This window comes from Helianthus annuus, chromosome 11 (assembly GCF_002127325.2).
Source record: "Helianthus annuus cultivar XRQ/B chromosome 11, HanXRQr2.0-SUNRISE, whole genome shotgun sequence".
Classification (NCBI taxonomy): domain Eukaryota; kingdom Viridiplantae; phylum Streptophyta; class Magnoliopsida; order Asterales; family Asteraceae; genus Helianthus; species Helianthus annuus.
Window position 1 is genome coordinate 173,262,806 of NC_035443.2, and position 23,432 is coordinate 173,286,237.

At 37.8% G+C, this 23,432-nt stretch overlaps 1 long non-coding RNA gene across 1 annotated transcript; it reads right to left on the bottom strand.

The window, feature by feature from the left end:
* Positions 1-14,417: 14,417 nt before the first annotated feature.
* LOC110887367 lies at positions 14,418-18,002 on the bottom strand. The gene is made up of 3 exons (XR_002563257.2): positions 17,864-18,002; positions 16,478-16,562; positions 14,418-15,377 (listed from the first exon to the last, which is right to left on the bottom strand). It is a non-coding gene; the product is annotated as an uncharacterized LOC110887367 (long non-coding RNA).
* Positions 18,003-23,432: the final 5,430 nt, after the last annotated feature.

The window sequence follows — 23,432 nt, forward strand, 5'->3', positions numbered from 1 at the left end:
AAATGGGTGTATCTATGTATGTATGTGTGGCCGTGAGTGTGTGAGTGTGTGTAGGTGATTGTGTTTTTTATTTTTATTGAAAGATTCTTGAGTTACATGATTACTTGAAAAGTAGGATGCATGTAAGAATCAATATGTGTCATAAAGGAATGTTCTAAAGGTGATTCAAGATTTGAAAGTGACATGATAAAAAGTGAACTTTTGGAAGTTCATATGTGTATATGTATTTCATGATGTATGTATATATGTATGCATGCATGTAAAACTTTGTCATATATTCATAAATGTGTAGGATACTTGCATTTATGTATGAATGATTGGATGATCATGATGATTATATGTTGTGTTTTGTAAGAATATGATATTAATGTGTTCTTGAGTATGATTAAATCATAAATGATGATGATGATGATGATGTTGTATGAGTGCATTAGGTGCACATATGTGAACATACGTGATGATATGAAAGATGAAATGGTCATTTGAGCATGATTTGATAAAAATCAATTTTGATCAGAATATAAACACTAAAATATGATTATTTTGAAGTTTTTAATTGTGACAACTCGAGTTTCCAAGATTCCATCTCCACGCTAATTGTACGTTAACTGTTTAGTTGTTTGTTGCATGACTTGTTTGCCTTGTAACCATACGTGTTTGATATATGTTGAGATGTTTTGTGATTGTTGCATCTATATGTTTGTTGATATGACATGTAGCCTGTTTGAAAAACATAAACTATTTGAAACCTTAAATGGGTTCGGCGAAACCCACGGGTTTCGCCATTAACCACTTCGACGAACCAGAGGAGAGTTTCGTCATAATCCTCACGACGAAACATGGGGTTTCGTCGGCCCAATTCACCGCGAAGCCCAGTAAAGGCCCAGCTCACATACGCGATTATATAACAATATAGGGTAGCACAAGGACACGTATTTGGCTGATCTGCAAACCCTAGCTTTCTCTCCCTCTCTGTTAACCGACGGCAACCATCACTATCATCCTTGGAAACTTTCAACTCCTTCGTTCTAATCCCTATACCTTTCGGTTAGTATTTGCTAATATCTAAGTGCTTATGGATTATTTATGTATATCGCGATGATCCATGAATGCTTGAATCGTATGCTTGCTTGTTAACAGTTCAATATGGAATAGGGTTTAATGATGATAGATAGTGACGAATGTTTGTGATCACGACGATTTGATTATAATGATTGATTAGGGTTTCTTTTTATTGTTGATCCGAATAGGATGTTGATCGATGAGATAGGGTGTTGATAATGATGAATCCGTGAATTTGTTCTCATGTAATGGCCATCGTATATATTAGATCGTTTAGGATTAATGCATGGTTCTGTTGTGATTGAATGATTGTGGTATGATTTCCGTATGATGATGATCGGCGGTTAGGGTTTCTGGGTAATCATCAGTTACACGACGTAACTGAGTTACACGACGTAACTGACCAAATAGATGAAACCCTGATGTCGACGAAACCATGGGGGTTTCGTCGAGGGTAATCACGACAAAACGGGTGGGTTTCGCCGAAGGGATGCACGACGAAACCTTAGGGTTTCGTCGAGTGGGAGTCACGACGAAACAGGGGGTTTCGTCAAGGGTGGAACGTGCACAGTAACTCGGTTAGGTCAGTTAAGGGCTAACTGGGTTAGTTAGTTGTTGTTAATGATAAGCATGAGTTGCATGAGTTTGTTTAACTGTTAAATGCTATGTGTTTTTATTACTATGAATAAATTATGTGATGTATGTTTTTCATGGACATGAATAACTGCTATATCTATACGTAAACCTTGTGAATGAGAACTGATTGAGTATACGTGCACACTATAGGACTTGACTGATTACTTGTGAGCACATAGTTTAGCATACCGAGCAAACCAAGGTGAGTTCACACTTTCTACAAGGCATGGGATTCCCAAGGGTTGGGAATGGGTTAAAGAACTAAAACGGAAAACTACATATTCTCCTTGGGTAGAATATGTACGGCCATCCTCCTTGGGTAGGATGCCACTATATATCCTGCGTATTCTCCTTGGGTAGAACTACGTACGTTCGTCCTCCTTGGGTAGGACAACAATCTCAAACTTACTAGACAAAACTCTATCATGAAGTCCCTCACTTTATATCGACTTAATCGCCGAGGCCGATGGCGAGCGGGTCATTAGTTAATAGCGCTATTAGGTTTAACAAACCTCACACCGTGTCGTTCGAACGGGCGTGTACTAATGGACTGTGGCAAACTGTCAGTGATGATAGACACTGATGTAGGGCACAACTTATATTTCATTAGTAGTCGATATGGTAACGGTCTAGTGGTTCACATGGGAAGCCCCCACTGATTATGGTTATGGTTTGCGAAACAGAAGTACTGGTTAACTCGTGGTTTACGAAACAACTTATGATTTCAAAAAAAAAAAAAAAACTGGTAGAACTAAACAACCAACTGTGAACTCGCTCAACTTTGTTGTTGACTCGCTGTTACATGCCTTGTAGGTCGTTAGATACTCATGGAGCTTGCACGGGGAGGCGTGGTCGTTGTGGGATATGGATAGTCTTATGCCATGTTAAACATTTTTCATACATTTGAACTTATACTTTGGTTTTAGACATTATGCTTCCGCTGATTGCTTAAACTATGTTTTGTTTGGACACCAAATATATTGTGTATGGGTTTTATATTACTTATACGCTATGTTCAATATGATTGGTGGCTTGATCCTGGTCATTCACGCCTCCAAGCGGTGATACTCCGCATGTGGATTTTGGGGGTGTGACATTAATGATAAAAAACTTTTTCATAAAGTTTACTAGTCTTGCATGTTGTACATGGTGCATTAGAAGTTCTAAAATACGTGAAATCGCATGATTTATGTGACTTACCAAAAACTACACTAATCTGATTATAATCACTATTTTAATCAGTAAATAACATGTATTGTGTTAAAATATCAAGTCATTACGAGTTGGGATGGTTATAGTAACGTTTAACGTAAAACTATGGGTAAAACGGTCAAAAATCGGCTTTTCGAACGATTTTTATGAAAATGATTTAGATCAGTAAGTAAACTGATATTTTTAGTTTAAAAATAAGTATTTTAACTAATTTTAAGTTTACTTGGTGTTTGGTTGGTCATACGTTACTTCCGACGCCCGAAAACGTTACCGAATCACTAAAATACGTGTTTTTTCTATGAACACTGGTATAGGTTATTTTTGGGTGAACCTTATGTGTTAAAATGTGTTATGTGATTTAAGTATGTGAATGTGATAATATGATAAGTGTTGACATGATAGTGGGGAATTTAGACTATGCATGTACACTTGTGCGTTTTATGTGGTAGAATCGGTAAAATCGCGTTAAATGTGTAACTTATTTGTCGAGCATGAAAATTGATACATATAAGTTATAATATGTATGCATGCCTTAAAAATGACAAAATAAGTAATTTAACGAGTTACAATGTTAGATTATGTGTACGTATATGTATATATATTACGACGCGCAAATCATAGATGTATTACGTATAAACGGGTGTGTTAATGGATTTACATGATAACGGTCACCAATAAAATCATTCAAGTCGCAAAATTATAAAAATATAAATATACGGACTCATATGTATATTAAAGTGCCAACATAATCTAAAACTATAACTTTTCGAGAAAATCTCAAAGTTATGTGGAAATTCTAAGAAACGGAGAAACTTAGGATTTTTATGATATATGGATTTATAAATCGTTCCTACATATAATAGGACATGTAGAAATCAATCTGTGGGATTGCGCTATTTAAAAAGACGCACCCAAAGGTGAGTGTCACTAAACCCCCTCTTTTTACTGTTTTCTATATGTTTTGCGGGAGGAACATGCCTAGAAGGGTTTAGTAATGTTTTTTGAATAAAACATACCTTTTTGATATAAATTATATATTTTCATTGAAAATATATGGAATTTGATAAATTATATGTTCCGGGATGAAACGGTTTTGGTGAATATATGTTTCGGGGAGAAACTGGGATTGTACGGTGTTTCAGAGAAAACGACCGTGTAGTTGGGACGGGTTCGCTTGGTCCAAGGGATTTCAGTAAATTCTTACAACTGTTTATATTAAATTTGTCATATTAGTAGGACGTATATATATATATATATATATATATATATTGTACGTGAAGCAAACATCATAGAGGGTCTCAATATGAGCCATGCGCAATTGATGTCGTTTAATCATTTAAGTATTGCACACGAGGAATTGTTGGTAGATCTATCGGGTTGACAACCCTGTCATAACCGGTCGCTCCGTGTCAAGTCAAACGACGAATTAATATTCTGTTTATTGTCTAGCTTTGATTATCCCTACATTGTAAATATATAGTTTGTAATGTCTAGCTAACATATGAGTCCGAACATTTGATGCTATAAATTTAATATGTAAACTTGGGAAGATGCCATATTCGGAGGTTTCGGGGAAACACCTACGACGGTTGACCCATGGATTTTATTAAGGAAATGAATTGACTTTCGAAAATTATATGGATGTTTTTAGAGTAAATTTCAAGAATTGTCCTTTATCTTTATACCCATTTTCAGACGCTGTCCTTTATGTTCAAAATTGACGAGTTTTGTCCTTTATGTTTTCATATCATACACGTTTTGTCCTTTAGGCCTAACCCAGTTAGTTTTTTCAGTTAAATTTGGTCATGTGCTTTGTACATGAGGGCATTTTTGTCGATTCAAAGGTAAGTTCAACGGCAGATTTACTGCTCAAAGTTTCTGCAACCTTTGAATTGACAAAAATGCCCTCATGTGCAAAGCACATGACCAAATTTAACTGAAAAGACTAACTGGGTTAGGCCTAAAGGACAAAACGTGTATGATATGAAAATATAAAGGACGAAACTCGTCAATTTTAAACATAAAGGACAGTGCCTGAAAATAGGTATAAAGATAAAGGACAATCCTTGAAATTCACTCATGTTTTTATAATAAACACATAATTAGAAAGCTTTTTCCTTGAGATCAAATTGTTTAAATTTGAATATGTGAACTCACCTTCCTTTGTGTTGACACTTGATTTTAACGTGTTCTTCAGGTTCTCGAGTTCGGCTTCGAAAATCATGGCGTATCTTATGGTCGTTGATGCATGTTTTGTCACTTAATATGTTGGACTAACTTTTAAACTTTTTGGGACAAATGTAATAAGATCCGTGAGGATCAAAACAACTTAACTATGACGTGGTTGTGTCATGTTTCGAAACGTTATGTTTAAAAACTTATGTTTTAATTAAGTTAATATGTCCAACAATTAAATGCATCGTTCAACAAGATATTAATGGGCACCAACTTCCGTCACCACTACGTTTTTTATTCCGCTACGACCTTTATTGGGGCGTGACAAAAGTTGGTATCAGAGCCAATGGTTGTTAGCGAACTAGATGTTTTCGGGGAAAACTCTAGACTTCAACCGAAGAATTTTGAGATTTAAGCCCAAAATTCTCGAAGCCAAAATTTTTAAATAAACATAGAAAATTTTATCATGTATGAAAACCATTGCATGTTTATGTGCATACGTGATTTTCTGTTTATTTGGGCCTTATGTGTTATTATTCAATTGATCACACACTTACTTGTACGGTTATATATGTGTCACAGATGTCGCACGAACACGAGGTCATCGAGATCCATGACTCAGGTAGCGAGCCAGATTTCGAGACTTCACGCAGATCCATTCTACAAGAGATACCTATCACGACTCCACAGATGGTTGGTATTGCCGAGTTTGCTTCATCTTTCCACGTCGACCCTGCTGCTTTTGCCAGCCAGGTAGACCCCCGATACGCTTTCACTAGCAACGGGTGGATAGATGATGACTATGATGCTCCTCTCTCGATTCATGAGACGGGACAATCATCTGGCGTTGTACCAGTTATCGATGACGTGATTAGAGGTGTCCCTATTATCGGAGGATCTCTCAGTATCGCACCAGTGGTGGACACCACTATTTCACGGCTCGACCGTTAGATACATCAGTCGTCCCATCTGCTGCTGTGATCGAGCCTATCGCTGAGATCCCTCCACCTCTTTCATCTGAGTCATCTTTACCTGTCATTGAGTCACGCGCTCTTACTACGCCTCTTTTGGTCTATTACCGTCGTTGGAAAAGGATTAGGTTTGTTGGGGAGATCGCATCTACGTCACACGCTGAGACGACATCTGCTTCCAAGAAGTAGATAGGGGTTTGGGTAGACCGATGTTGCCACTGCAATCGACAGTTTGCCACTCTGTGCGGAGACCTGGATTCAGCCAAGGGTAAGATGAAGGACCTCGAGGGACAGATGGATTGGTACGATGAGTTGAAGGATGTCACACCCCGATATTTCCACGTATTACCGGTGGGCCCGGTGGGGAGTATCGTGACGTAGTTGATATCATCATAGTCAAACAACACAATTTAAATGCACAGCGGAAGCAAAAGATAATTATATTACAACCAAATGAGAATATCAAAGTATTACAAACGATATGTAAAGGCATCCACAGGCGGATCAAAATAAAAGAAAAATGTTCAACAGACTTTAGGCATCTAGAACTTGCAAGATTCCCTATTGACGCCCTGAGCTCCCAGCCAATTACGTACAGTACCTGTCACTTAACCTTTTTGGAAAATACGTCAGTTTTCACTGGTAAATACAATTTAACTGACTCATTTTGAAAACGTTTAGAAAATTGATTTGAATGCACAAGGCACAAAATACTTTATAACTTGGGACAATTTTATTAATAAAAATCTTGTATCCGATTTACATGTTTGTCCAACATTTAGGGCCGGTGATAAAACAAGCCGATCAAAATTAATAGACACACCACAAATATAATCTCACAAGAAGACACCCTTACGAGTGAGTATATGCTTTACATAAGCAACAGGAGGTGTTATGCCTACACCTTGTGCTTACGTTGTGGCCATTCACTTTTTAAATGAGCCAAGGATATCCAGGACACGGTCATTAACCCCCAATGTTATTTGTTATCAAGCAATACAGATTAAAACGGGATTATGCAATTTAATCATCTCCGATTAAAAGGTTTCTACACCCGACCAAGCGGTATTTTTTATAATACCGTATCCCAAGCCCGTATAAGGGAAAATAAGTTAAAAGTATTTACCTGAGCTAGCAATGCAATTTATACTCAGCCGTATATCCTAATCAGCAAGCACAAGTACCTTTACTGGGGCTCTTAATCTGGAACGAAGGTTTTTAATAACCTATTAGATTCCTAACGGGTCTTAATTAAGCCTATGCTTAGACCGGTTAGTTTTAAAGGAGGATACAGTTCAAAACGCATGATTAAGCGCAAACCGGATTAGAATGTTATTTAGACCCAACAAGTACAAAGACTTGTATAATATGGATAAACTAAACACATTCCGGATTTTGAAGTGAAAATGATAAGGTTTGACCCGTTTCGGTTATTTTATGCAAACTAGTTACATAAACCGATCCGAACGCGAAATATGCGTGACGGGTAGCCATAAGAGTCATATACATGTTTCCTAAGTTAATATGCCTTAAATATGTTGTGATATCAGTAAGATACCTTCCGTTATGCCCAAAACGAATTTAAAACCAATTTATGCCACACAGGGGTATTTTGGTCATTTAAAAGGTTATAAGAGAGTTTGAATAATAATCTGAGTTACAGGTCTAATGTAATCAGTAAAAATACTTAATTTAATAAGTTATAACAGTAGGGTATCATATGTATGTGAAATTTATTAATTATAACCATACTATGCACCGAAGGGGCATTTTGGTAATTTCACATAAGGTTTAAAGGTCAAATTTGGAAATCTGAGTTTAAAACTTTTCCTTACTATTAAAATATAAAAATTTACTGAATATATCAGTAGGCATCAACCCTTATATGTTTAAAATAGTTTTGATACATACTATGCGTTAAAAACGCTTAAAAAGGTGATTTGGAGCCATTTCCGGGTTTTCAAAGGAAAGCTGATGTTTTTTTTATTATTCCAGGAGGCTCAAAATAATTTATTTATCATATTAGATCAGTAGAAAAAGGTTTGGCATCAAAAGGATTTGTAAAACTCATTTTATAGCCCAAAAGGGCAAAACCGACAACTACCGGATCAAGCTTAGAACCCTATGTTATGCTCAGCCTAAAAATAATTAAAAATCTCCAAAAATCCCAAAATAATATGTTATATCAGTGGGTAAAAAGTTTGATATCAAAAATTGGGTTTAGATAGGCTATACGCTAATTACGCCATTTATTTAATAAAAAGCTTTCTATTTACGCTAATGAGCATAACTCTTAATCTAGACCTCAAACTGATGTCAAATTTTAGGTACAAGTTTATAATTCAGTAGTGAAGGTTTCTATCCTCTCACATTTTCAAAAATATCGTTTTAAGGTCAAAAAGGCATAACGGTCAACATTTAGACATTTAACGGAAACATGCATGAACTAGGATTTCTATGGAACCAAGTTGTATAACCTTGGAGGGTTATACTAACTTATAATACGGTCCTAATGGAATCCTAAAGCATATCTAAATTAATCTAAATCGGGTCAGAACTGAAAGTCAAAGCAAAAGTCAACTTTTGCGACTTTCGGTTCCGGACCGAGCCTATACTTAGAATTGTCGGGTTGAATCATGCTTAGGCATGTTCAACTAATATTTACCAAGTTATTAAAGTGACAAAACTGATTTTATAGCTTCTATATTATTAGCTATCAATTTTATTTAAACTAACCCGATTGACTTTTATTTGACCCGACAATTAAACTAAGTAAACGTGGTAATTAGGAGGTGCCCTTTTGAGGGTTAATCACCTACCTAATTACGGTCACGTAGCCATGTTCGTTACGAACATTGGCTCAACCGTTTAAAAGTCAAAGCGTTTATCGCAAACGCTTGACTTTTCGGCTATAACCGCTAAACATTTAAACTAAGCACGAAAGGACACTTACAAAGGGTCCAAGCAAGGAGGTTTTGATCCTAAATTCTCAGGTATGAAGAGCAAGGTCTCCAACTTAGAGAATTCATAAAGCAAGTGTGAGTTGGGGGTGAAATGCTTGGGGGTATTTATAGTATTCGGTCCACCGTTAAGATCGTTCCTCGATTCCCGAGCTTTGATCATGGGCTTACACTTGCACCCACTGATTTTTAAAACCATGGGAGCCCCCAAACCAGCACATAGGATCATAAAAACCATTTGCACAAGAGGGGAACAGCTGGAACAAGCTGGAATACATTTTTGATGACTGGGGAGTCCTTACGGACCGTATGGCTTTGTGCTTACGGTCCGTAAGCCTTGTGCAAGCCAGCAAGTTTCAAAAATGGCAGTTTTAGTCCCTGAAGCCCCAAACTTGGTTTTTGATGCGTTTTTGACACGTTTAAGCCCCGTTAACCTTATTTCAAAGCTCTAAAATGAAGTTAAAGTATAGGGAACTTAAAATATGTTCAAAAACATCTCGGATGTCGGTTCGTTTGGTCGTACGGTTGCGTTGTTCGGTTAATTACGACGGAAGTCGTAATGAACGCAAAAACGATCCAAATTACGCGACGAATGGAATTTTATCAAGCCAAACACTAAAATAAAATATTTTAGTGCTTACATAAATTTTTGGATGTCCGGAGATATTTAGAATGTGAGTTTTGCGCGAAAATGCAAACTTGTGCACTTTTGACACTTTTAGTCCCTGCATGACTTAAAAGTTTATTTTTGCGCACCAAACACCTCTAAGCCTATATCTAAGCTATATAAAGGATAATTAGGGTATAATTAACTCATGTTCATATTCCGGAAGGTCCGTTACCATACGAATCGATAGACTTTTGCAGTTTGACGCAAATAGTCCCTCTAATGCGCAAACTTACGCATTTCATCGTTTAATAGTATCGAAGCCTTATTTAATCCATATTAAACATTTTTAGGAGTATTATTAAATATCACGATACTCCAGGTTTGCTAAAAGGTCATTCAGAGGTATAATTAAACATATTGACACTTTTAGTCCCTCTAACTTGCAAAGTTGCGCGTAACGCCACTTAAAGGCATAAAAGCCTTGGACGGCCAACGATTGGCATTCCCGAGAGTATAATAAAACCATATGAAGCTCTCGGTTTGTTAAAAGGTCACTCAGAGGTAAGAATTAACATGTTGACGCTTTTAACCCTTTATTGCGCAAACTTTCAATTAATTCCGCAAACGGCTATACTTGATCAACAAGTGGCTCATTTGTGAATATAAAACCGTAAAAGGTTATTTAGAAACTTATTTTAGGTATGTTAATACTTCCAGTTCTTTCATAATTAATGTTTTTCGATTTTTCGAAAAAATTAGTCCCTTAAATTAAAGGTTTGACTATATTAGGGTTTATTACACGTGTCAATACTTCATTGGACGTGATTTTACGAGGTGTTACAAAGGATTTAGATAACAGTGCTATGGATCAAATGCACTGGAGGATAGTGGATCTAGAGGAGCTTGTCAGGAGGATGTTAGATTTCTTGGGGTTTGAAGCGTTGATGTTGTTTGTTGTTGTTTGTTCGTTTTTGTCGGTTGTTTTGTCAGATACTCTTTGCTTGGGGCCTGCGTGCCAGTTATATTTTTGGGATATTATGTGAAAATTTTGTGTTAACTTGTTTTGGGTGTCGACGTAGACATGCCAAGGGTAGTCTGTATGTACTAGAAACAAGTTTGTTAATTTCTATGATAATATCAGTTGAATTACTTTTGGTTTAAAAAATTTATTCTCATTAATATGTGGATATTATGCATGTGCAATGTTTGGTCCACTGGCATTTAATGATTGAATTATTTTTGGTTATCGTCTCATGTGATTATTATTGTTGTAATAATAGAAACGACGAAATGCCACCAAAAGCAAGAGAGGGTTCTGGACTACCTACCACACCGGAAGAGTTGGCTCAACTCATAGCCCAACACATTAATGCTGCCATGGAACATCATAATGCTAACCAAAATAATGGCCAGGGACGTGGACGTGGTGCTCACGGGTATGGTTTTGGTGGGGTACAGATTGGAAACCCTCCAGGTAAAATATGATCGGAAAGTTTTAGTAGTTCATGTGTTATGACATAATCGGAACGTATTCCTAATTTTCATTAACCTTGTGAACAGTACATAGGTGTACACACAAAACAATCCAGGGTTGTAGCCCAAGATCATTTACTGGTGCTCTATGCAAAGATGTGGCAACAGTATGCGTGATATCGGGCCGTCATAACGAGTCAACCATTCAAGTAGTTCAGTATTCCGAACCTAGATCTGGAGATTCGAAGAAGCACAAGCCTGAGAGCTCAAACAAGAATCCCGAAGAGGAACGTGAGAAGAAACGCAGTTTGGAGAAAGCATGTGTAGCTAACTCGAGAGAGTTGGGAAAGGATAATGCTAGAGATGGCAGGAGTGGCCCTGAGAAGAAGACTCATGGTGATGAGCAGAAAAAGTGCGCCAGATGTTGCCGAATAGGACATATGACTCGTGAGTGCTATGCTAAGAGTAAATCGGAGGGAGTTACACTCGAGGGATGCTATGAGTGTGGTGAGTAAGGACACTTCAAAAGAGATTGCCCGAAACTGAAGGGTCAGAATGCCAAGGGCAAAGCTTTCGAGATGAATGCTGGAAAGGCACGTGACGATCCTGCTGTTGTTACTGGTACGTTTTTTTTTATCAATAACCATTTTACGTTTGTACTTTTGATACCGGAGCTGACTTGCGTTTTGTTTCGAAAATTTTGAACCATTTTTGTGTTCACCAACAAGTAAGCTAAGTAAGAAGTACTCGATAGAACTAGCAAATGGTAAACTGATAGAAACTAGCGAGGTCGTTCGCAGTTGTAGTATTCAGTTAGATGATCATAGTTTTAGTATCGATTTATTATCAGTGGAGCTGGGGAGCTTTGATGTAGTTGTGGGAATGGATTGGTTATCTAAGAACAAAGCTGAGAATATTTGCTCGGAGAAGCATGTGAGGATACCTCTTCTCGATGGTGGTGAAGCGATAGTTGTTCATGGAGGCCGATCGAGTCGAGTGTCGAGTGTCGTCAGTGTTATGAAGATGCTTAAGTTGTTGCGAAAGGGTTATCCTGCGTTCTTAGTTAATGTGGTGGATACGATGGCCGAATGTAGGAAAATCGAAGAGATTCCTATTGTTCGTGATTATCCAGAAGTTTTTCCTGAAGACTTACCTGGATTGCCCCCTGCGAGACAGATTGAATTCCGAATTGTTCTGATACCCGGTGGAAGTGATGATCGTGGTTGTGTCATGTTTCGAAACGTTATGTTTAAAAACTTATGTTTTAATTAAGTTAATATGTCCAACAGTTAAATGCATCGTTCAACAAGATATTAATGGGCACCAACTTCCATCACCATTACTGATGCGGGCCCAAGCGTGGAAGAGCGGGCCATCTTGTATTTGGAGGCCCAAGATCGGGTCACTAAAGGGGCTTCACTGAAATGGCTCTAACTTGGGCTACGGGGGTCCGTTTGGGGCGTGTGACCAGTCAAAATGAACGGGAGAACGAGCTCTATCTTGCTGCAAACGCCTACGGCGGTTTGGGTCATCGTCCGAGCCGAGAAAACGCTTATTTCTATTAGTTTTTTCCATTTTTATGTTTTTTCAAGTATTTTGGGCATTTTGTTTTTGGGCTTGTGTTTGGCCCGTTGTCTTTTTTAGGCCCGTTTCGAATTTCTGTCATTATTTATATGTCCCTTTAGTGAATGAAACAATCAGACTTGAATTTTGAGAAAACTTATTTTTCACTTCAAATTCCGTGGCCTTTGGGTTGCAATTTGGGGTTGGGGAAGAGACACACGGGTATTCGTAGAATCAACGTGTTGAACTTCGTTTATCGTATCACTCACTACATCAATTACGTTTTGTATTCCGCTGTCACGTTTTTGGGGTCTGATAGTAGACGTTTCATGATCCGTTTTTTTTTTCGTAAGGTTAAATCATTCATTCAATCAGCTGCGGGCAAATTAGTCTATTTATTCAATCAACGAGAAGTTCATTATACCACTATCGCGGTAATTGTAATGAAGTACAAAATTGTATTTCTTTCCATTCATGCTTACATACAAGTACTTTATTACATCCTTTCCGTTCTTCTTGCAAAACTTACCCTTCCCGTCCTTACTTAAGTTATTGTTCGGGTCGTAGCCCGCCATTCATTCTGACCCACAAGAGTCATTTAGTAATATACCTTTCATGTAACTTGCTCACAGCTTATTTCTTTCAACTAAGGGGCTGTTTGTTTACCTCTTAATAAGCCTCTTAATGGTTCAGACCTCTTACTGGTTCAGCACTTAATGGTTCAGACTGTTTGTTTCACGAGCAGATGTCTGAATGGTTCAGACATTTGCCTCTGAATGGTTAAGATTTATACAAAGTCTGAATGGTTAAGACCTCTAATCTGAATTGGTCAGACATTTGACTCTGAACGGTTAGGCATTATACAGGCTCTTAATGGTTCAGACCTCTTACTGGTTCAGCACTTAATGGTTCAGACCTCTTATTGATTCAGCACTTAACCATTCAGATGTTGCCAAACAGCCCCTAAGGTTTCTTGCTACTACAATAGCTTACATCGGTTTTACCTACATAGTAAATCAAATACTTCATGCTAATTTTACTGTTACTTGCTTAATAACTATCACTTGCTTTATTTAACTGTTCAGAATCCAATTGTAAAATACATTCTGACCATATGTCCACCAACTACCCATTTCTGCCGTATCCTTCTCTAATCGAGCTATAAGCCCCTACTTAAAAGAAAACATAACCTTTGTACATACATACCTTGCACGAATCAAAACCTTTTGACTCGGTATCCATAACTTACAATGGTTATTTCTTTCCAATTGTGACAATGCATGCCATTCATTACACTTATCTATAAGCATAAAACTTGTCAAAATAAACATTAAGTACAAGGTTTAAATGGCGATTACCATTTGACCCGCATGACTCATTCGTCCCTTTAACCATTCTTGCATACAATCATATTTGTATATATATATATATACATATATTTAAGACGTAACTTAGATAATATCCGCTTTTTAAAGAATATGTAGTTGCTTAGTCTATAATCACTTACACATTCGAACTTTTATTTATTTATTTTATTTTTAATTTTAATCGTTCCTTTCTATGTTTCGAATCCGTCTCGCAGATTCTAACATATCATTCATACTTTCAGTCCTTTCATGTTTCAAATCCGTCTAGCGGATTCTAACATATCATTCATACTTTCATTCCTTTCATGATTCAAATCTTTCTCGCAGATTCTAACATATCATTCGTACTTTCAAATCCCTGAAAGTCTTACCTTTCTCTTCACCCTCATGTCTACCTACTACCTAATTCTAACAGACATACCTGCAACAATTATAAAGGTCTCACGAACGTCATATGCTTCTTGAGTACTGGCCATGTACACAATCCACATACTAGTTTCGTGTCTTCGTGTAATCGTCACCTTATGCCCGAAGAATTAGGTTTCGGCACGTGTAACATTTTCATAACTTCGTTTCCATCCTATTATTATATTTCATTAACAATTTTCCTTCATTTGATAAATTTTACCATTACATGCACCCATATGCTAAATTTACGTACCTGGGTCAATATATCTTATTACATGCCTTGGTGCCGGTCCTAGACCACATTCACAGATCATCCCTTCCAAGCAATTGCGCTTACCCTTCACATAACATACTATTAGTTTCCTTCAAATACATAATTTAATACATACTTACATTCGCTTTTAACTTTAGGCCTTGATCGAGTCTTGGATTGTACGGGTTCCTTGTCACAAGAGCACACAGGTTTGAGTTCAAGTATTCACCTCCTTCTACTTGATTTCCCTCAAACCAAGTCTCTAATACCAACTTATAACGCCCAAATTTCATATTCCAAAAGGGACTATTATCATACTATTATTTAAAAAAGTTCGGGCATGACCCGTTCATAATAAGAACAATTCCGTGTAAGACTAACGTGTAATAACTTAAATTACGATACAGCGGAAAATAAGAGCCCAAAAATTTCGTTCTTTACTAGACATAATACTTACAGGAAGGTTCAACTACAAAAATTCATACACTCGTTAAAAAGGATTTACCACGTCCTGTTATATTAATACTTCAAGACCTATATATATATATATATATATATATATATATATATATATATATATATATATTTTTTGGTCAAATTATGTGACCGATCCTTCCCGTACAACCCTCGCTCTTGACTCGATCTTCAAACCTTCTTTTCTTCGTAAAGATGCTAAGTCCACGCCACCTGCATTTACCACATACATATACATCGGTTAGATACAATGACATCATTCCTAAACTAGACATACGTAATCAATAGCCAGTCCGCATTCCTTCTTCCCATACTAATCCCCACAAATAAGCTTTCCGTGTACATTCATGCATTCCAAATTCTTTAACCCTGATAACGATGTTAAAAGAATACCTGCATTCTTATTTCATACTCAAGACAATGGTTTAGTAACTTATTACTTCAACTGGTTTAAACTGTATAAACACATACACAAGATTAGTTTGCTAATAAGCAATAAATCCTATTTCAATCACATTCCTATGCATGGGACTAAATGCTCAATTTGACAACCCATCCCCAAATCCTTTAATGTACTCGCATTCTCGCTTCAACTACCGGCTTGTGTGTTTAATGTTTCTTTACCCGTAACCCCGGGCTTAGCACTTATGGAATTTTGCACCCATTTACCCGGTTTGCACCTGTTATTGCTCAACTCGTTGATATTCTATCATAAATCCTTATTATAGACAAATCAAACATTTTTACATCTCGAACTTTCATATATCATCAATGTATAAGATTTACGTATTAACAATTAACAACAACAAAACGTTTCGTCGCGTACTTGGCTCGAGTCAACGCATAGACCCGTTTTTATACCTCGCTTTATTAGCCGAAACTTTATGGCGACGCAATTATCCAAATTGCTATTCGCTCCTATGAACAAGTGACTTGCCAACCAAACATTAGTTGAATTTGTCAAATGGTATTATCACTACCATTTGACCCGTGTGGTCTAACTGACCAAATATTGATGTTTATAAAACTTGATATTTTAATTTCAAATTCACGCATCCGACCCATTTCGGATTTTACCCCGCTATCTCTTTTATTAGTTACACTATAAGGTAACCTTAACGAAAACTCATTAATTCTTAGTCATTCATGACTAAATTACCAATTTGCCCCTTTTTACTATTAACCATGGTTTATATCGTTTCTATCTACTCCGACATGTATCATATCGCGTCGGAAACCACATTTCGATTTTATCGTATTTATAGTTCATAAAAACAAATTCATATTCTACAAAAGATGTAAGCTTTACTTACTTTGTGTCCTTTAGAGCTTCTTTGCGTACTTGATCCGTTTAACCCATTCTTCTCCAAGATCCCATATAGCTTGTCAAGAGTCAAGCTATTACATCATATCCATAAGATGATTAGTTTAGCCATCAAATATCATAATAATTAGACCTTATGGATTTTATTACCACATTTATCAAGATACTAGTTTTGGGGACTTTTAGAAGTCAAACCACTTATAGATAAGTATATCTTCCAACTATTACATACAGACGCTTTAAACACACCTTAACAACTGTAAACATTCACGCGAAGCAATATTTACTGTTTAGTAAATTGGTAACTAGAAAATCATATGTTTTAAGTTCATAAAACACATTATTTTTATTGCTGCATTTTTCATGCAGCAGCTGTTCGGGGTCACTTTCCCCCTTTTTAATCACATAATCTGACTTCGACTTTCAAATAAGAATTGTGCTTCATTTAAATACCTTTCCAGGCATATAAAGAACACCTCCATACGATTTTTCTATGATTTTATACGATTTTTGAAATATCAGGTCAGAAACTAAATTATGTGTAAACAGCTTGCTGTCAAAACGAATTTACTAACTTTTCATGCTGTTTTGACCCACTAACTCTCATAACCAGCCTCTTATGACCAAATATGAAATGTAATATGCGAAACAACCTTTTCAACGATATAAGGCTCGTTGTCTAACTCTTAATAACGAATGAGATACGGCCTTTACAAGATGACTATCTAGGGCTGTCAAAAGTGACGAATTTACCAACTTTTAATGTTGTTTTGACCCATTAAATCTCATAACCAGCCTCTTATGACCAAATATGAAATGTAATATGCAAAACAACCTTTTCAACGATATAAAGCTCATTGTCTAACTCCTAATAACGAATGAGATACGGCCTTTACAAGATGACAATCTAGGGCTGTCCAAAGTGACGAATTTACTAACTTTTTAACACAAACTTCAATCAATTCAAGTTTCATGTAGGCATTTTATCAAACACTTAATGTGCAACCATTTAACACATGATTCTTTAATATGTCAAGATGGTTCTTAACCCTTTAAAACGTGCAGTTTTCCCTAGGATTTTCACCAAGTCTAAGCACCCTAGTAATTATTATCATCAATTGACATCAACTAACATAGATTCAAGCTAGGAACAAGTACATCAAACAAGGATTTGGACATGGGTAGAACACCCAAGTCGCCACCTTCACTCACCATTATGGGTTTCACCTTAAATCACTAAATTACTTGAACTTATTCATAAAACATAACCTAAATGGTGATTTTAACACCTCTACATTCACAATTTCATACAATTTCGTAGTTTGATCATAGTCTCACTTCACACCAAATCATAAAATTAACTTCTACAACTTACCTCATGTGTAGAAAGTCTAGATGATTAAGAATCTAGGTCCATGCATCTGATTAGAGCCAGTTTCCCCTTTCAATTTGAAGGTTTATCTTGAATTAGGGTTTGTGCCCCTTTCTGCCTCTTCTCATGTGCGATCGTATGCACCCCCACACACATTCAGTGTGTGTTTTTGAGTTTTTATTTTTATTTTATATTTCATCTTTCCATCTTTTCCAAATCAACCCCTCAAGTTTGTCATTTGTTCATAGTTAACTTAATTTCCTATCCTTATTTGTTTTAACCAAACATATAACTAGGTTTAATAACCTAGTTATTTCATTTCCTTCTTTTAAACGTGGTACATACTAGTAACTGAATAATTCGAGTTTTTGGGGTGTTACAGGTTTTGCGCTTGCTGACCTAATGGACGAAAGAAAACACATTACAGGGGTAAGAGTTGTGCACGCGACACAAGAACAAAAGGTAATTGGCACATATCGTACCAGCTTGGTAGGCTGCCAAAGCCTCAGCCACACGTGTGTTGATTAAGTTTGTCAGCTCAGCTTGGGTCATCGCGATGTGACCACGTCCATGACCTCGTCCACTCATGATTCTATATAAGGAGAGGGAACAAATTTAAGAGTCGAGATGAGGTAAGAGTCAGGTATCACGTTGAAATCTACGAACTACCAAGTTTACACACAATAAGGCAGAACCCTTCTCACACTCGTTAAGCCTCACTGGGACTCGCATACACCTCACGTTCTTATTATGTGTGCACCCATAATAATAAGGCAATTTGCATGCTCATCTCAGTGCCTCTTAACTTGCGCTAAAAGTTTCCCCCGAAATCAAATAGCAAAACAGAAGGTGCTACAGGTTTACGAATCACAACAGTCGAAGAGTAGTGTCACACTTTCAAATCACCATAGTATCTAGTATGTTGTTTCATGCAAGCTGTGAGTGTGTGACTACTAAACGAATAATGCATAAAGTAAACCGAAGACGAACCTTGCAATCAAGAGCTGAGTGTCATGGTCGATTTTCGAAGTTGTTCGGTTATACTCTGGTTTAATAAAATCGTTTTAAAACCTAGTTCACTATAACCAGTGGCTCTGATACCAAACTGTCACACCCCCAAAATACCACATGCGGAATCACCGCGGGATGTGTGACATACCAGGATCCAAGCCACCAATCACATTGAACTACGCGTAATATTTAAATAAAACATTCCATTAATTGCAAAATATAAATCAAAAGTAGTTATTCGGCGGAAGCATAAGGTAAATAGTAAATCCATTGTTTCAAAACAAGTGTTCATAATCAACGAGCATATATCCAAGAGTCTCGACCCATGACCACTCCAGCACTCCCAGATAGCAAGTCCATGTCAAGAACCTAACGACCTGCAAGCATGCATACAAGTGTGTCAGGCTATGCTGGTGAGTTCAAAGTTTTGTTAACGCGTTTTGTTACCAGATATGTGTATAAAACAGTTCAACGATTTGATTTGATGTTGTTATTAACTCAATTATCGCAATGGCTACAAGATGTATTTGCCCAACCCCAATGCCTCTATCAAAGCATTGGTCAAGTGGTCAAGGTAATTAGTTCACGCCCGTCCTCCCCGGTACGGTGTGAGGGTGCCAATCCTAATAGCGCTATCAACTAATAACCTCATTGCCTCCCCGGCAACTATCGGTAGATGTAAGGGGTCTTATATGATAGAAACTGAGTATAATAACAAACATCCCAATCACCTGACATTCCTCCCTGGAACGTTTCCCGATATCCCTCCCCGGGTTGCATGCTTGGAAAAGAGCAGTGAACTCACCTTGATTTGCTCGGTTTGATTAGTTACTCGTTTACACTTAGTTAATCGAAGCCTATGGTGTTTAAGTACTCGTAGTCAGTTTCGCATGAATCGTTATCATATTGTGTGTTCAAAACAACAATCACCAAATAGTGCATAAACAGTTATTCAACTTCAACGAATCCGGAATTCACATGAATGGTTTACAACAATACTCAACAGTTAAGCGTGTACTACTCATAATAGTCAAATTATGTCTTTCTCAGTCATAACTTACATTGTTACAAACAAGGTTCAATCATATAGTCCCTCATTATCATACCCATTCCAACTACAGTCTGTTGTGAGCCTTTGGTCCTAACGGCGAAACCCTAGGGTGACGAATCATGACTTTCGTCGAGGGTCCTTGTGACGAAACTCTAAGGTGTTTCGTCAGGATGTGCATGGCGAAACTCATGGGGGTTTCGTCGATGAATGTGTGGCGAAACTCTAAGGAGTTTCATCCTGACCATAACAGTTACCAATTTTTCTAACAGTTTCATGTTTCTTCCAAGCCCTAATGTTTACTGTTACCGTTATCTAATCGGTTCATAGGTTTATTAAGCAAAAATCACAGTTGTTATGATAACAATTACATTCTATTCATCAATTAATCATTCGGTTCTCAATTACCAATCATCATGCAACGAGTGCCTTATCAATTTGTATATACATATGATCATGATCATGATTATTTCAACAATCATTAAACCAACATCTGCTCATCATCTAAATCAAACAGAAATCATGAGAAAACACAAGACATCGAATCTTTAACATACATGTTCCAATCTACCGACTTAAACGTTAAGATGTTAAAGCCCTAATCAACACAATATATGATTATAATTTCTAATACAAACCCTACATTCACCATGAATTACAGAAAACACATAACCATTATCCGCAATGAATCAAGCAGATCAAGTCAGGTAATCTAATTGTGTACTAACCGGTTGTAAGGTGAGACTGAAAACAGCTTCGAGGGGAAAGATGAATGATGATTGTCGTCTAGTGTAAAGATGAGTCTAGGGTTTCTCACTTATGATTTACGCTCATTATAACGTACTGGAACTAGGCTTACTTGGGCCGAAAGCCCATCTTGGCGAAACCTCCATGTTTCGTCGGCCAGGTGATGACGAAACTCCCTGTTTCGTCGAGTTCATGTTGGGGTTATAGTACCAAGGTTTCGTCGGGTATGCTTGTGGTTTGTGAACAGTATAATTTTTTATAATAAGTTTGTAACAAATAACTAATTCATAGTTTACACATACTCAATAATACACATATTCAAATAGTACACATATTCGAATAAATTTCAAAGACAGAGTTTGTAACAAATAACATGTCAAGGAAAGGTCTTGGAAACTCGGGTTGTCACATCATCACCAACTTGAAAGAAATTTCGTCTCGAAATTTGATAAGCAATCCAAAACTGTACAGTGTTAGATCAAGATGAGATCAAGATGACTGGACATTTTCCACGGGTGCTACATCATCCCAAATTCCCGAAATTTGATAAGAAATCCAAAACTGTACAGTGTTAGATCAAGATGAGATCAAGATGACTGGACATTTTCCACGAGTGCCACATCATCCCTAATTTGATTGGGAGTTTCGTCCCGAAATTCACTAGTTGGGTCACACTTAGACTTGTCAGCTAGGAATAGATGTGGGTACTTGAGCCTCATCTGATCCTCACATTCGCACGTGAACTCCGGTCAATGTCTTGAGTTCCAACAAACTCTCACTATCGGAATACAGCTGTGCTTATGGACCTTGACCTCCCGGTCCATAATTTCTATTGGTTCTTCGACAAACTGCAACTTATCGTCAATTTTCAGCTCTTGGAACGGTACGACCAGTGTTTCATCAGACAAACACTTCTTTAATTGCGACACATGGAACACATCATGGACGTTACCTAACTCAGCAGGTAACTCTAGCTTGTAGGCCACTTCACCAATTCGCTCCAGAATTCTGAATGGCCCTACATAACGAAGGTTAAGCTTGCCGTGTTTTCCAAAACGCACCACACCCTTCCAGGGTGAGACCTTCAACATGACACGATCATTAACTTCGAATTCCAACGGTTTCCTACGCTTATCAGCGTAGCTTTTCTGACGGTCGTGCGCTGCTGCCATTCTATTCCTGATCTGAACAATCTTTTCTGAAGTTTCCAACACAAGTTCAGGACCTGTGATCTGACTGTCACCCACCTCAGCCCAACAGAGAGGTGAACGACACTTTCGTCCGTACAATGCTTCGAATGGAGCTGCCTAAATGCTGGTGTGGTAGTTATTGTTGTAAGAAAACTCCACCAAAGGCAAGTGTTTCTCCCAACCCTTGCCAAAATCGATAACGCACGCCCGCAGTATGTCTTTTAGCGTCTGGATGGTTCGTTCACTTTGACCATCCGTCTATGGGTGATAAGCAGTACTCATGCTGAGTTGTGAGCCAAACGATTTGTGCATCGACTGCCACAATTCTGAAATGAAACGTGGGTCACGATCAGAGATAATAGAAGTTGGCACCCCGTGCCTAGAAACCACTTCCTTCAGATAGACGACAACTAACTGTGAGAACTTATCTGTTTCCATGATTGCAAGAAAGTGCGCTAACTTCGTGAGAAGATCAACGATCACCCAAATGGTATCGTTTCCGCTTTGAGTTCTAGGTAGCCCAGTGACAAAATCCATTGCTATCTGCTCCCACTTCCACATGGGAATTTCTGGTTGTTGCAGCAATCCAGACGGTTTCTGATATTCCACTTTAACTTTCGAACAAGTCAAACACTTACTTACATAAGTCGCGATGTGAGCTTTCATCTTCGGCCACCAATACATGACTTTGAGATCCTGATACATCTTATCCGAACCTGGATGAACAGAGTATCGTGACTTGTGCGCTTCATCCATCACAAGTTCTCTAAGGTTACCAAACGAATGAATCTATACACGCTCCATGAAGTAGAGAATACAATCCGATCTCTCTACAAGTTGCTTTTCCATGCCCCTTAAGTATCCTGCTTCAATGTTTTCCTCCTTTAACGCTTCGGTTTGAGCAGAATGAATTTGATCAGGTAGGTTAGAATGAATGGTGAGCTGCAAAGCGCGAACGCGCTTTGGTTTCGTTTCCTTCCGACTGAGGGCATCAGCTACCACGTTAGCCTTACCCGGGTGATACTTGATGGCACAATCATAGTCGTTCAAAAGTTCTACCCAACGACGCTGTCGCATATTCAAATCCTTCTGGTCAAAAATATGCTGGAGGCTCTTGTGGTCGGTATAAATAGTGCATTTAGTACCGTACAGGTAATGCCTCCAGATTTTGAGAGCAAAAACTACGGCTCCTAACTCCAAGTCGTGTGTCGTATAATTCTTCTCGTGAACCTTCAACTGTCGAGAAGCATAAGCTATCACCTTGTTGCGTTGCATCAGCACGCATCCAAGACCCTAAATAGACGCATCGCAATATACAACAAAATCTTCTGTACCATCGGGTAGGGACAAAATCGGTGCACTGCAGAGTTTCTGTTTCAGCAACTGGAAAGCATCCTCTTGTTTCGTTCCCCAAGAATACACAACACCTTTCTGTGTCAACAAGGTAAGAGGTTGAGCGATCTTCGAGAAATCCTTAATAAATCTTCGATAATACCCAGCGAGACCAAGAAATTGTTGCACCTCCGAAGGATTCTTTGGTGTCGCCATATTCTTGACAGCTTCAATCTTAGCTGGG